Here is a 12,497-nt window from a genome sequence, read left to right as displayed (position 1 = left end):
CACATTGTGGGAAAATGTACATCAAAATCTAAATAGGGCACAAAAAAAGCAGAAGTTTTATTATGACCGGGGCACCCACCTAAGGGAACTCATAAAAGGGGATAAAGTTTTAATACTCTTGCCAAACTCTGGAAAAAAACTGCTACCCACCTGCCAGAGCCCTTACACCATCCTAGAGAAAATAACCCCTTTCACATATAGGATAGCGGTACCCCGAACCAGATCCCAGGGACAAGTGTACCACATAAACCTGTTAAAAAAATGGACAGATTCAACTCCACCAAGGAGTCAGACAATAGTCCCTATCAATCATCACCCTTACTAATCGTATGGACATACCACTCCAACCTTCACACGAAACCCACTTAGAATGACTGAACACAGGGGAAACCCTTAGTCCGATACAAAGAAACCAGTTGTATGATTTGTTAGATGCCTTCCCAGGTTTAAGCTCTAGCCATCCAGGGCATACATCCCTAGTAACACATGACATAAAAACAGAGACAGGTAAAGTAATAAAATTACGACCCTACAGAATACCCGCAGCAACACCTCAGGCAGTAGAACAGGAGGTGGAGGCTATGTTGAAGGCAGACATAATAGAACCCTCCCACAGCAATTGGTGCTCATCAATGGTTTTAGTTCCCAAACCAGACGGTAGTCTTAGGTTTTGTATAGATTTTCGACAGTAGAATGCCCACTCTAAATTTGACAGCTATCCTATGCCCCGGGGGGATGAACTTGTAGAAAGGTTAGGCCAAGCAAGAATAATGTCCACTGTCGACTTAACAAAAGGGTACTGGCAAATACCCTTGAGCCCAGAAGCCAAAGAGAAAACGGCCTTCTCCACTTCCTCAGGGCTATATTATTTTTAGGTAATGCCTTTCGGGCTTCCTGGCGCCCCGCCACATTTCAAAGACTAATGGATGTCATACTAAGAGACCATCAACAATAAGCGGTAGCTTATCTAGATGACATAGTAGTATACAGGGTTTGCAGCCATTATCCCGCATTTTTTATCCCGCGGACTTTCAGTCCGCATACCATTTTCCCGCAAGGTCATTGACCTCGCATACCATTATCCCGCATTTTTTCAAAACGCATGTGCATTTATCACGCATGCCTTTACAACGAATTACGTTTTAAAGGCATGTATGGTAAATGCATTTGCGTTGTGAAAACCACGATGACGAGAGAGGTAAGTGGGTTTGGGTTAATTTTTTCGTGGGTTACTGATTGTGTAGTGTTGTGTAGTGTAGTGTAGTGTTGTGTTAGTGTAGTGTAGAGTTGTGGTGGTTTAGTGTAGGGTTGTGCTGGGGGAAGTGTTATAGGGTTTAGGGTAGTGTTGTAGTGTTTGTGCAGTGTAGGGTCATGCTGGGGGTAGTGTTTAAGGGTTTAGGGTAGTGTTGTAGTGTTTGCGTAGTGTAGGGTCATGCTGGGGGTAGTGTTTTAGGGTTTAGGGTAGTGTTGTAGTGTTTGCGTAGTGTAGGGTCATGCTGGGGGTAGTGTTTTAGGGTTTAGGGTAGTGTTGTAGTGTTTGCGTAGTGTAGGGTCATGCTGGGGGTAGTGTTTTAGGGTTTAGGCTAGTGTTGTAGTGTTTGTGTAGTGTAAGGTCATGCTGGGGGTAGTGTTTTAGGGTTTAGGGTTGTGTTGTAGTGTTTGCGTAGTGTAGGGTCATGCTGGGGTGTAGTGTTTTAGGGTTTTGGGTAGTGTTGTAGTGTAGGGTCATGCTGGGGGTAGTGTTTTAGGGTTTAGGGTAGTGTTGTAGTGTTTGCGTAGTGTAGGGTCATGCTGGGGGTAGTGTTTTAGGGTTTAGGGTAGTGTTGTAGTGTTTGGGTAGTGTTGGGTCATGCTGGGGGTAGTGTTTTAGGGTTTAGGGTTGTGTTGTAGTGTTTGCGTAGTGTAGGGTCATGCTGGGGGTAGTGTTTTAGGGTTTAGGGTAGTGTTGTAGTGTTTGCCTAGTGTAGGGTCATGCTGGGGGTAGTGTTTTAGGGTTTAGGGTAGTGTTGTAGTGTTTGCGTAGTGTAGGGTCATGCTGGGGGTAGTGTTTTAGGGTTTAGGCTAGTGTTGTAGTGTTTGTGTAGTGTAAGGACATGCTGGGGGTAGTGTTTTAGGGTTTAGGGTAGTGTTGTAGTGTTTGTGTAGTGTAGGGTCATGCTGGGGTGTAGTGGTTTAGGGTTTTGGGTAGTGTTGTAGTGTTTGTGTAGTGTAGGGTCATGCTGGGGTGCAGTGGTTTAGGGTTTTGGGTAGTGTTGTAGTGTAGGGTCATGCAGGGGTAGTGTTTTAGGGTTTAGGGTATTGTTGTAGTGTTTGTGTAGTGTTGGGTCATGCTGGGGTGTAGTGTTTTAGGGTTTAGGGTAGTGTTGTAGTGTTTGTGTAGTGTAGGGTCATGCTGGGGTGTAGTGGTTTAGGGTTTCGGGTAGTGTTGTAGTGTTTGTGTAGTGTAGGGTCATGCTGGGGTGTAGTGGTTTAGGGTTTGGGTAGTGTTGTAGTGTAGGTTCATGCTGGGGGTAATGTTTTAGGGTTTACGGGGTGTAGCGGTTTAGTATAGTATTGTAGTGTTTGTGTAGGGTTATGCTGGGGGTAGTGTATTACGGTATTGTTGTAGTGTTTGTGTAAGGAAGTAAAGTGCTTTGTGGTAGTGTTGGGGGGTCGTGCTGGGTAGTGTAAATGTAGAAAAAGGACTGTGTGTCAAGGGTGGGTGGTGCAGGGGCACTACATTAGAGTGTAGGGTAGGGTAGTGTACTTTTACTTTCCTTTACAACTTTTACAACGAGTATACCTTTAAAATGCATGCCTTTACGGCATGCTTGCTAAAGGCATATTCGTTCTAAAAGTTTTTGTTCTTTTAATTTGCGGCCAGAATACATGGGCTATTCCATAAGGGCTGCAACATTACAACCACAGCATAACAAACTGGAGGCTATACAAAAGATACCCCAGCCATCGACAAAAAAAGATGTACGGGCTTTACTTGGTCTGGTGGGGTATTACAGGTGGCTTATTCCTCAATTCTCCACCATAGCCTGTCCCCTCACGGACTTACTATCGCATCGACAACCAAACAACAAAATAATTTGGTCTGACGACCAAGAAAAAAGCTTTCAAACACTGAAGTCCCTCCTATGTAAGGCTCCTGTATTACAGTGTCAAGACTTTGACAAACCTTTTGTACTGCAAACGGACGCGTCAGACCGAGGTCTTTGGGCCGTCTTATCTCAACCCGACCAACAGGGAGAACTTCGTCCTATTCTCTATCTGAGTTGAAAACTATTCCCTCGAGAAACACACTATGCAACAATGGAAAAAGAGTGTTTAGCAATTAAATGGGCTATGGAGGCACTTCAGTATTATCTGTTGGGGTGAACTTTCTTTCTGGTAACTGATCATGCCCCTCTTACATGGCTTGCTACTCACAAAGATACCAACCCTAAAGTACTCAGATGTTTTTTGTCATTACAACCTTTTTCTTTTCAGGCCCTCCACATGCCAGGATGAGCCCAAGGGAATGTAGACTTCTTATCCCGATATCCAATGTCCGTATGGCCCAAACGTCTATACCTAGAGGAAAAGCAGTGTAATCCCACATCGCGCCCGAGCGGGATTTCCAAGATGGCGCCCGCCAGAACCTGAAAAGGGCAGAAGTGAAGCTGTCCTGGTTCTCTAAGGAAGAGAAGAGGACGCCGACACCAAAGGAACAGGACAGGACATCAAGCAGGAGGAGAGAGTTGAAGAAGACGCCGTCACAAAGGAGGGAGAGGGAGGAGAGAAGGCCCTGGAGGACCAGGATGTCCGACCCAGCTTACGAAGCGGGAACAGCACAGGAGAAGAATCCTTGACCCTACCGCCTAGAGGCACAGCACTCAGGTCTGACTGACCCGAGGAGGAGGAGGGTGGAAAGACCACTACTGCCACGACACTGGAAGGCCGTGGCCGAAGGCAAGTACCCTTTGTGAAATACCTCACTACAGGGTGGTGGAGTCTGGGACACAGAGGGCTTGCCTCTGTCTGTCTGTCTAAAGGGGGCCAGCACATCCCTTCCTTGGCACCTGTTGACCCCATAATCACATCCTCGGGTGACGGTATTAAATGAAAGACAGGACAACTTTATTGAGCGTTGTTTATTTTTTTATTTTTGAGCACTACCCATGCAGTCTACTAACCACCTACACACTACTCATTCACTCCTTGAATTCCCGGGTTGTACCCATGCAGTCCAGCAATCACCCTGTCACTACCCAGGCACTGCTCTAATCACCTAGCCAGCACCATGTTCTTATCCAATAACTCCGCTAATACCCAAGCACTTATAAATTCGCAATGCACTCTCCTTGTATTGCTCTAATTTTCCAGTCACTACCCATGCACTCATGCAATGACCCAGGCACTAACACATGCAGTGCTACAATCACCAGTGCACTACCATGCAGTCTTCTAACCAACTACACACTACTCATTCACTCCTTCAATTACCCAGGTAGTAAGCATGCAGTCCAGCAATCCCCGTCACTCCCCATCCACTCCTCCATTCACCCATCCAGCACCATATACCTATCCAATCACTACGCCAATACCCAAGCACTTATGCACTCTTCTTGCAGTACTCTGATCATCTAGTCACTATCCATGTACTCATCCAATGTCCCAGGCACCAACACATGCATTGCTACAACAATCACCCTGTTACTTCCCATGCACTTCTCCAATCACCCATCCAGCACCATGTACGTATCCAATCACTCCGCCAATACCCAAGCAGTTATAAATTCACTGTGCACTCTCCTTGCAATACTCTAATCAGCCAGTCAGAACCCATGTACTCATGCAACGACCCAGGCACTAACCATGTACTGCTACAATCACCTGTGCACTTCCCATACAATCCTCTTATCACCTAGACAGTACTCATGCAGTCCAGCTATCCCCCTGTCAGTTCCCGTGCACTCTTCCAATGACCCAGCAAGCACCATGTACTTATCCATTCACTCAGCCAATACCCAAGCACTTATAAATTCACAATGCACTCTCCATACAGTACTCTAATCATCCAGTCTGTTCCCATGTACTCATGCAATGACCCAGGTAGTAACCACGCAATGCTACTTTCACTTGTGCACTACTCGTGCAGTCCTTTAACCACCATGACACTATTCATTCACACCTTTAATTACCCATGTAGTCCCCAGGCAGTTCAGCAATCACCCTGTCACTACCCATGCACTCCTCCAATCACCCAGCCAGTCAATGATGCCATATATTTTAAGATAGAATGGTGAAATAAGGTGCTGTTAATTAGGTTTCTTTTTGTAGTCTGAACAAAGGTATAGTTGAATGATGCCACATAATTTTAGATATAAAGGTGAAGATGTAGAATAAAAGTGTAGTTTTAATAATGCCCATAAAAGGTGTTGTTGGGGGGCGTGGCTACCGGCCGTGGAAAATGGCCGCTTAGACCCGGAGCTCCGGAGCAGTACCGGCCTTAAATATTAAATCTGCACATTTATCCGTCACAAAAGAGTCCATCGAAAGGTTCCCCCGACAGCAGAACTCTCCCGACACGCATCGGTCTCATCCGGAACTTTATCGGATGCCGCTATCTGAATTTCTCGCCGCCTGATCGAGCACGGCCTAGCTGAGCCTGGAGGACTGGGGACTGGAGTGGCGGAGGCGGCCTCCTGCGAGCTGGCTGCAGGGTGGGGAGCGCCGACACCCGTGAAGCATGGACGGCGACTTTTCTGTGGTGTCCGATCCCGCCGGTCGGGCAGGATACGCACTATGGACCCCCATACGACCCTCCTGCTGTAATTGGGTTCTGCCTCAATTTGGCCAGGGTCTCCGGGACGGCGGGGGCAGTGACCGAAACGCGTGAGGTGCCCTTGCGGATCTGCCTCGCCATACCTCACGCTTCCCCCTGGTGACCTGCGGCAGCCGGCTGGTTCTCTGAGAGTGCGCTCTATCTGCCCTGGCTGGCGCAGTTGCATGGTCCTGGGGGCGCATCGGGTCCACGTGCGTCCGGGCGAAATCTGAGCGAGCATCGCGGTGCAGGTCTTTCATTCCGGCCTTTGACTGCAAGTGGGCCTCTGGCTGGACTACTAGAGACATCGTGGTCTAAGAGTGACTCTGCTATCTCCTGCTGGTTGATCGGGGTCCCTCTGCCTACCGGGGGGTTTGACCTGAAGTCTGCGCTGGGTGTGGCGACCTCTGAGGTTCACCGTCCACAGAGTCGCAGTGGAGTTACCGGATCCATCGCTTATCCGGCCTTCTCTCCCTGCTCTCCCCCTAGCCGTCGACTCACGCCGCTGCGGACCCTTCCACGTTGCATCAGCATCAGCTGTGGACTTTGGGGTTTGGGTCACTGGAAGTGGAGCAGTTTTGGCACATAAAACTATTATATCGGTTTGTTCTACCCCGTCTGTATTAGTTTGGCGCCGGACAGTACACCGCACGATGGTGGGCAGAGGGCCTAGAAATCAGTCTGTTCAGGCTAAGTTGGACAAATTCGCTTTTGAGAAAGGATCCACCACAACACCGCCTCACAGCAAAACACAGGAGGGTGACGGCGGGAAGAAGGTCACGCTGGACGACATCATGAGGGCGCTTGTAAATGTCCAGACAACAGTTGGGACGATATCCACGGACGTGTACCGGCTACGGGCGGACCTCCACAAAATGGCGGACAGAGTTAAGGACGTTGAAATATTGGCAAAATCCTTAGTTCAGGACACGTTTGACCTCCAGTGCACGACGGAATAATGTCAGAATTATAGGTATTCCGGAATCGGAAGGTGCCCAGGCAATGGACTTATATGTTGAGGAACTGATAAAAACCAGGTTGCAGCCCAAGGGATTTTCAAATTTCTTCTCTGTTGAACGCGCTCATAGAGTGCCTGGCGGAAGTTCAAAGCCCGGCCGCCACCGAGACCACTCCTTGCGCGTCTCTTTAACTTTAGAGATCGAGACGCAATTTTACAAGCGGCACGGATCTCCCCCCCATCCAGATTTTAAACTCAAACATCTCCTTCTTCCCGGATTACACGGCGGCTGTTGCGAGGAGACGTCACAGTTTCTTTGAAGGAAAAAAATTGCTCAGAGCGCAGGAGTTGCCGTATTCCATGCTTTTTCCCGCAAAGCTGAGGGTTGCGGCTGAAGGGAAGACCTGGTTCTTTGACTCTCCGGAGGCAACACGCAAATGGCTGGAGGGATGGCGACCAGTGAACAAAACAGACCAGACACCGGGGACGCGCCGCCGTCGAGAGGGGCAAAACTCCCCCGGGAGATATGGTCTCTGGCGGTCAAGAGCCACACTACGACGTACCTCCTGAAGAAGAATAAGGTTGGACGTATACTGAACAATCCCTATCCTGACATCTGCAGCACTAAAGATATTAAAGTTGAAGTGAACTCAAGACCTTGGACTAAGGGGGCCTATAGGACTCTAAAAGGTGGCTGCCTCGTAGGACTCCTCCCCCGACACGCAAGTATTGCAGCACAGGGAGGGAAATTAAAGTGCTCTGCAAAGTTGGGGTGGCGGGCAGTTGTAGGTTCGCTGAGCAGGGAGGCAGGGTGGGTGGGTGGGACTTGGGATGGGAAGGTAACTGGAGCGTTCAATTCTGTTGACTATGTTACATGTCTGATTTTACTTTCTTGTTTTGTTGAATGTAAACTGGATAAGATGGCAATGTGGGATATTACTTTAGCTTTGCGGGCCGAATGCAATTCCGGATCTTTGACACGCCTCACTGTAGATGGCGGCTGACACTGTTTCACTGGGGTTACAGGCTCCACACACCTCCCTCACCTTACTTACCTGGAATGTTCGGGGATTGGGAGACAAAGTGAAGAGAGGCCTAGTGTTGCAACACTTGAAGCGCTATGACCCTGCAGTGGTCTTATTGCAGGAGACCCATCTGGTTGGAACAACTGTTCGAGCCTTGGACAGATGGGGATTCCGGATGGTAGCTCATGCGGGCTTCTCCTCTGGCTCCAGAGGCACGGGGATTCTTATCAGGAAAAACTACCCGCTGGTGGTGCAGCAAACCTGCGTTGACGACCAGGGCCGCTTCGCAGCATTGACCTGTCAATGGGAAGGACGGTTATTTAATTTGGTCTCTGTCTATATACAGCTGGCGCTTCATACACAGGCCCATTCCGATTTTACTGCATTCCTATTGACACTTCCGGTGGCGACACTCTTAATAGGGGGAGACTTTAATGACATCCTTGATGGCAAATTGGACAGATTCCCTGTTAGACCGGAGACACAGGGTGGGCGACGTCTTCTTGGTCTCATAGATTCCCTGGGACTGATAGACAGCTGGAGATTCAAGCACGCGAATGACACTAGGTTCACTTTCTACTCGGCAGTCCATAACTCTCTTACATGTATAGATTATATCCTGACATCTGCCGACGCCCTGCAGGGTATAGAGGAGGTCACTATCTGCCCCAGGGGCACATCGGACCACTCCCCGGTACTCTTTAAATATACCCTTCACCAGGCCTGTAGAAGACACATGTTCCCGGTGCACGCTGGCTTCCTCCAGATGGCAACGATTACAACGGCCCTCACACGTACTAATGAGCAATTTTTCAGAGAAAACCAGGGCTCGTGGACTCGCCCGGTGTACTATGGGAGGCATATAAGATGGTGCTCCGGGGTCAGGTGATGGCTTCCATCCTGGGTCACAAACGAGAGCGACGGGCAGAGTTGGACAGCCTTGAGGCTGATTTAGTCATGGCCATCGAGGAGCAGAAGGCTCACCCTTCTCAGGGAACTGTTCGTAAGTCTGTTTAAAACAAACAGAAGTTGTGACCCGACAAAGAGAAATGGCACAACTCAAAATACAGGCCACTAGGCACAGGGTGTACGAACTGGGAGACAAGGCCGGGAAAATGCTAGCCTGGCTAGATTAGAAGGAAAGAGCGAATAAAGTCATTGCACAACTGCTATCCCCTGCGGGCTCACTGGTCTCTGACCCTAATGGTATAGTGAATATTTTAGCTGACCACTATGAACAAATATATGCTCCCCAGGCAACCTATACAGTTGCAGAGGCATACGATTATATCAAGGATTTATCAATACCCAAGCTCTACCCGGAGGTGCCACTACTGTTGAAGGCAGACATTACCACTGACAAGATCCAAGCAGCTACTTATGCGCTGGCGTCCGGCAAGGCACTGGGGCCAAATGGGTTCCCGGTTGAACTACATAAGAGAACCGTACAGACGACAGCCCCCTTCTTCCAAAATATGTTATCCCATAGCCTTGAAATGGGGGAGCTCCCGCGGGATCAGTGACTGGCCACAATTGTTGCGATACACAAGCCTGGTAGATCTAAAATAAGCTGTGCCTCCTATCGTCCAATTTCACTCATCAAAGCGGAACCTAAAATACTGGCCAAACTGCTGGCGCTGCGCCTTACTCCTCACCTAGCGTCGCTAGTACATCCGGACCAATCAGGCTTTATGCCACATCGGAGCACAGCCCTTAATCTCCGAAGGCTTCATGCGGTCCTGGCGCGTGCACCTTACCTTAAAGAACCAACTGTAATCCTTTCACTTGACGCTACTATGACGTTCGATACAGTCGAATGGCCTTATTTATTTGCAGTGCTCCAACATATGGGATTTGGTAACAAATTCTGCGCCTGGATTAGCTTATTATACACTAAACCCCTAGCACATGTTGTCGCGAATGGGCACATCTCACAAGAATTCCCGCTTGGCCGGGGCACATGGCAGGGCTGCCCTTTATCCCCGTTGCTCTTTCCGTTGATCTTGGATTCTCTAGCGATTTGGATCAGATGGGAGCCTTCCATCAAAGGGATCCACTGGACCGATTTGTGGGAGGATCGTATATCCCTATACGCGGACGATATCCTTCTATATCTCACCTCCCCCAAGAAATCTATTCTGGAAATATTAAATGTATGCGAGAAGTTTGGTAGGGTGTCCGGATATAGGATTAACTGGAATAAATCAATTATATTTGTCCTGGCAGGTCCCCCGCCTGTTTTACCTCTGAGCTGCCCCTTAGTGACTGCTGCAACGTCATTCAGGTACCTGGGTATAGTTGTTACACTAGATCTTGACGAATTCTACACCCTGAACCTCTGCCCCCTTCTAGAGAGGTTTAAGCGTGACGTTAAAGTGTGGCAGACTCTCCCTCTCACGCTTTTGGGCAAGGCCGCATTGTATAAAATGATAGCACTCTCACGCTTCCTTTACGTGCTTGAAAATACACCATATGCGGTCCCTTCACAATACTTTAAAGCTATAGCCGCAACAGTGTCCCATCTACTATGGGGTGGGAAGCCGCTTCGAATAGCGCAAGATAAGTTAATCAAGGACTGGTATGATGGGGGGATAGCACTCCCAAATGTAGAACTATATTATTGGGAGGCACATCTAAAGCAGATCAACTTCTGGTTACATGCCCCACAAACTGAGCCGGCATATCTTGCTGACAGACACTCCCAGGGGTCTACTAAGTACTCTTTACAACCCTCGTTCACCTCCAGATCTGTTAGGCCCGACACGACACTCAGTGCAGTTATGGTACAAGGCTAACAGACATCTTAAATGCTTGGGAACTATCACCCAAATGACACCGCTGTGGGACTCCAGTAAATTGGGCTTCCTCCGTAATAGTAAAGGATTTCAGGCTTGGGATACCATTGGTATATCTGTGGTGGGCCATCTCTGGAAGACGGGTGGGGTGGTGGAATTTGCCCATCTACAAATGCAATATGAGTTGTCACAAACGGAGAAGTTTAGATACCTACAAATTAAGCATGCACTACAGTCGGCTATACCGACAGGCACTGTCCTACAGGACTCATCGCCACTTGAAGACAGACTCCTGACCAAACACATGCAGGAGAAGGCAACCTCCATCACGTATAGAAAGCTCATAAATAACCTCCCAGACGTAACTGCTACTTTAAAACAACACTGGTCGGAGGAGGTCGGCTCTTTTGAAGACTCTGAATGGCAGGAGGCCCTCGCCTCACCCAGGGAGACTGCTATCCCCTCCAGATTGAAACTGATACAACTAAAAATACTGCACCGCACATACTACACTAGAACGATTTTATACAGGATAGGAAGAGCCACGCATAAATTCTGCTTACGTGAATGTGGGGAGGAGGGAAAATTTGCAATGCACTCTCCTTGCAGTGCTCTAATATTCCAGTCACTACCCATGTACTCATGCAATGACCCAGGCGCTAACACATTAGTGCTACAATCTCCTGTGCACTACCATGCAGTACTCTAACTACCTACACACTACTAATTCACTCCTTCAATTACCCAGGTAGTACGCATGCAGTCCAGCAATCCCCCGTCACTCCCCATCCACTCCTCCAATCACCCATCCAGCACCATATACTTATCCAATCACTCCGCCAATACCCAAGCACTTATAAATTCACCATGCACTCTTCTTGCATACTCTAATCATCCAGTCACTATCCATGCACTCATCCAATGACCCAGGCACCAACACATGCACTGCTACAATCCCCTCAGCACTACCCATGCATTCCACTAACCACCTACACACTACTCATTCACTCCTTAAATTACCCAGGCAGTACCCATGCAGTCCAGCATTCAAATCACCCTGTCACTTCCCATGCACACCTCCAATCACCCATCCAGCACCATGTACTTATCCAATCACTCCACTAATACCCAAGCAGTTATAAATTCACTGTGCACTCTCCTTACAATGCTCAAATCATCCAGTCGGTACCCATTTACTCATGTAATGGCCCAGGCAGTAACCATGCACTGCTACAATCACTTGTGCACTACCCATGCAGTCCTTTAACCACCTAGACACTATTCATGCACATCTTTAATTACCCATGTAGTCCCCATGCAGTTCAGCAATCACCCTGTCACTACCCATGCACTCCTTCAATAACCCAACCAGGCAATGATGCCATGCATTTTAAGATAGAATGGTGAAATAAGGTGCTGATAATTAGGCTTCTTTTTGTAGTTCGAACAAAGGTATAGTTGAATGATGCCACATAATTTTAAATATAAATGTGAAGATGTAGAATACAAGTGTGGTTCTAAAAATGCTCATAAAAGGTGTTGTTAATTAGCCTTCTTCCTTAAGTCTGTTGCGAGGTATAGTTTAATGATGTCACATATCTGTTGATAGAATGGTCAAGATGTAGCTCAAAAGTAAACCACCACTTATTACACTTGCAGGCATATTGTACTTATCTGCTCAACTAGATATTATGTATTGACTCTTTATGTGTTCAGATTGTATTTATACAGTTATATGTATCCTTAGTGAACTGTGAGAGGGGCCTGACTGATTAGAGGAGTGCAAAGGTAGTGTCTAGGTGATTTTAAAACAACATGAGTAATGATTGACTGATTCCATATTCGGCAATCGCCCAGTTAGTATCCAAGCACTCACGAAATCCCTCCTCCACTACCCAAACAGTTCTGAAATCACCCAAGTACTA

The sequence above is a fragment of the Lissotriton vulgaris genome, chromosome 5 (genome assembly GCF_964263255.1).
Source record: "Lissotriton vulgaris chromosome 5, aLisVul1.2, whole genome shotgun sequence".
NCBI lineage: Eukaryota > Metazoa > Chordata > Amphibia > Caudata > Salamandridae > Lissotriton > Lissotriton vulgaris.
Note: the sequence above shows the minus strand (reverse complement) of the source record.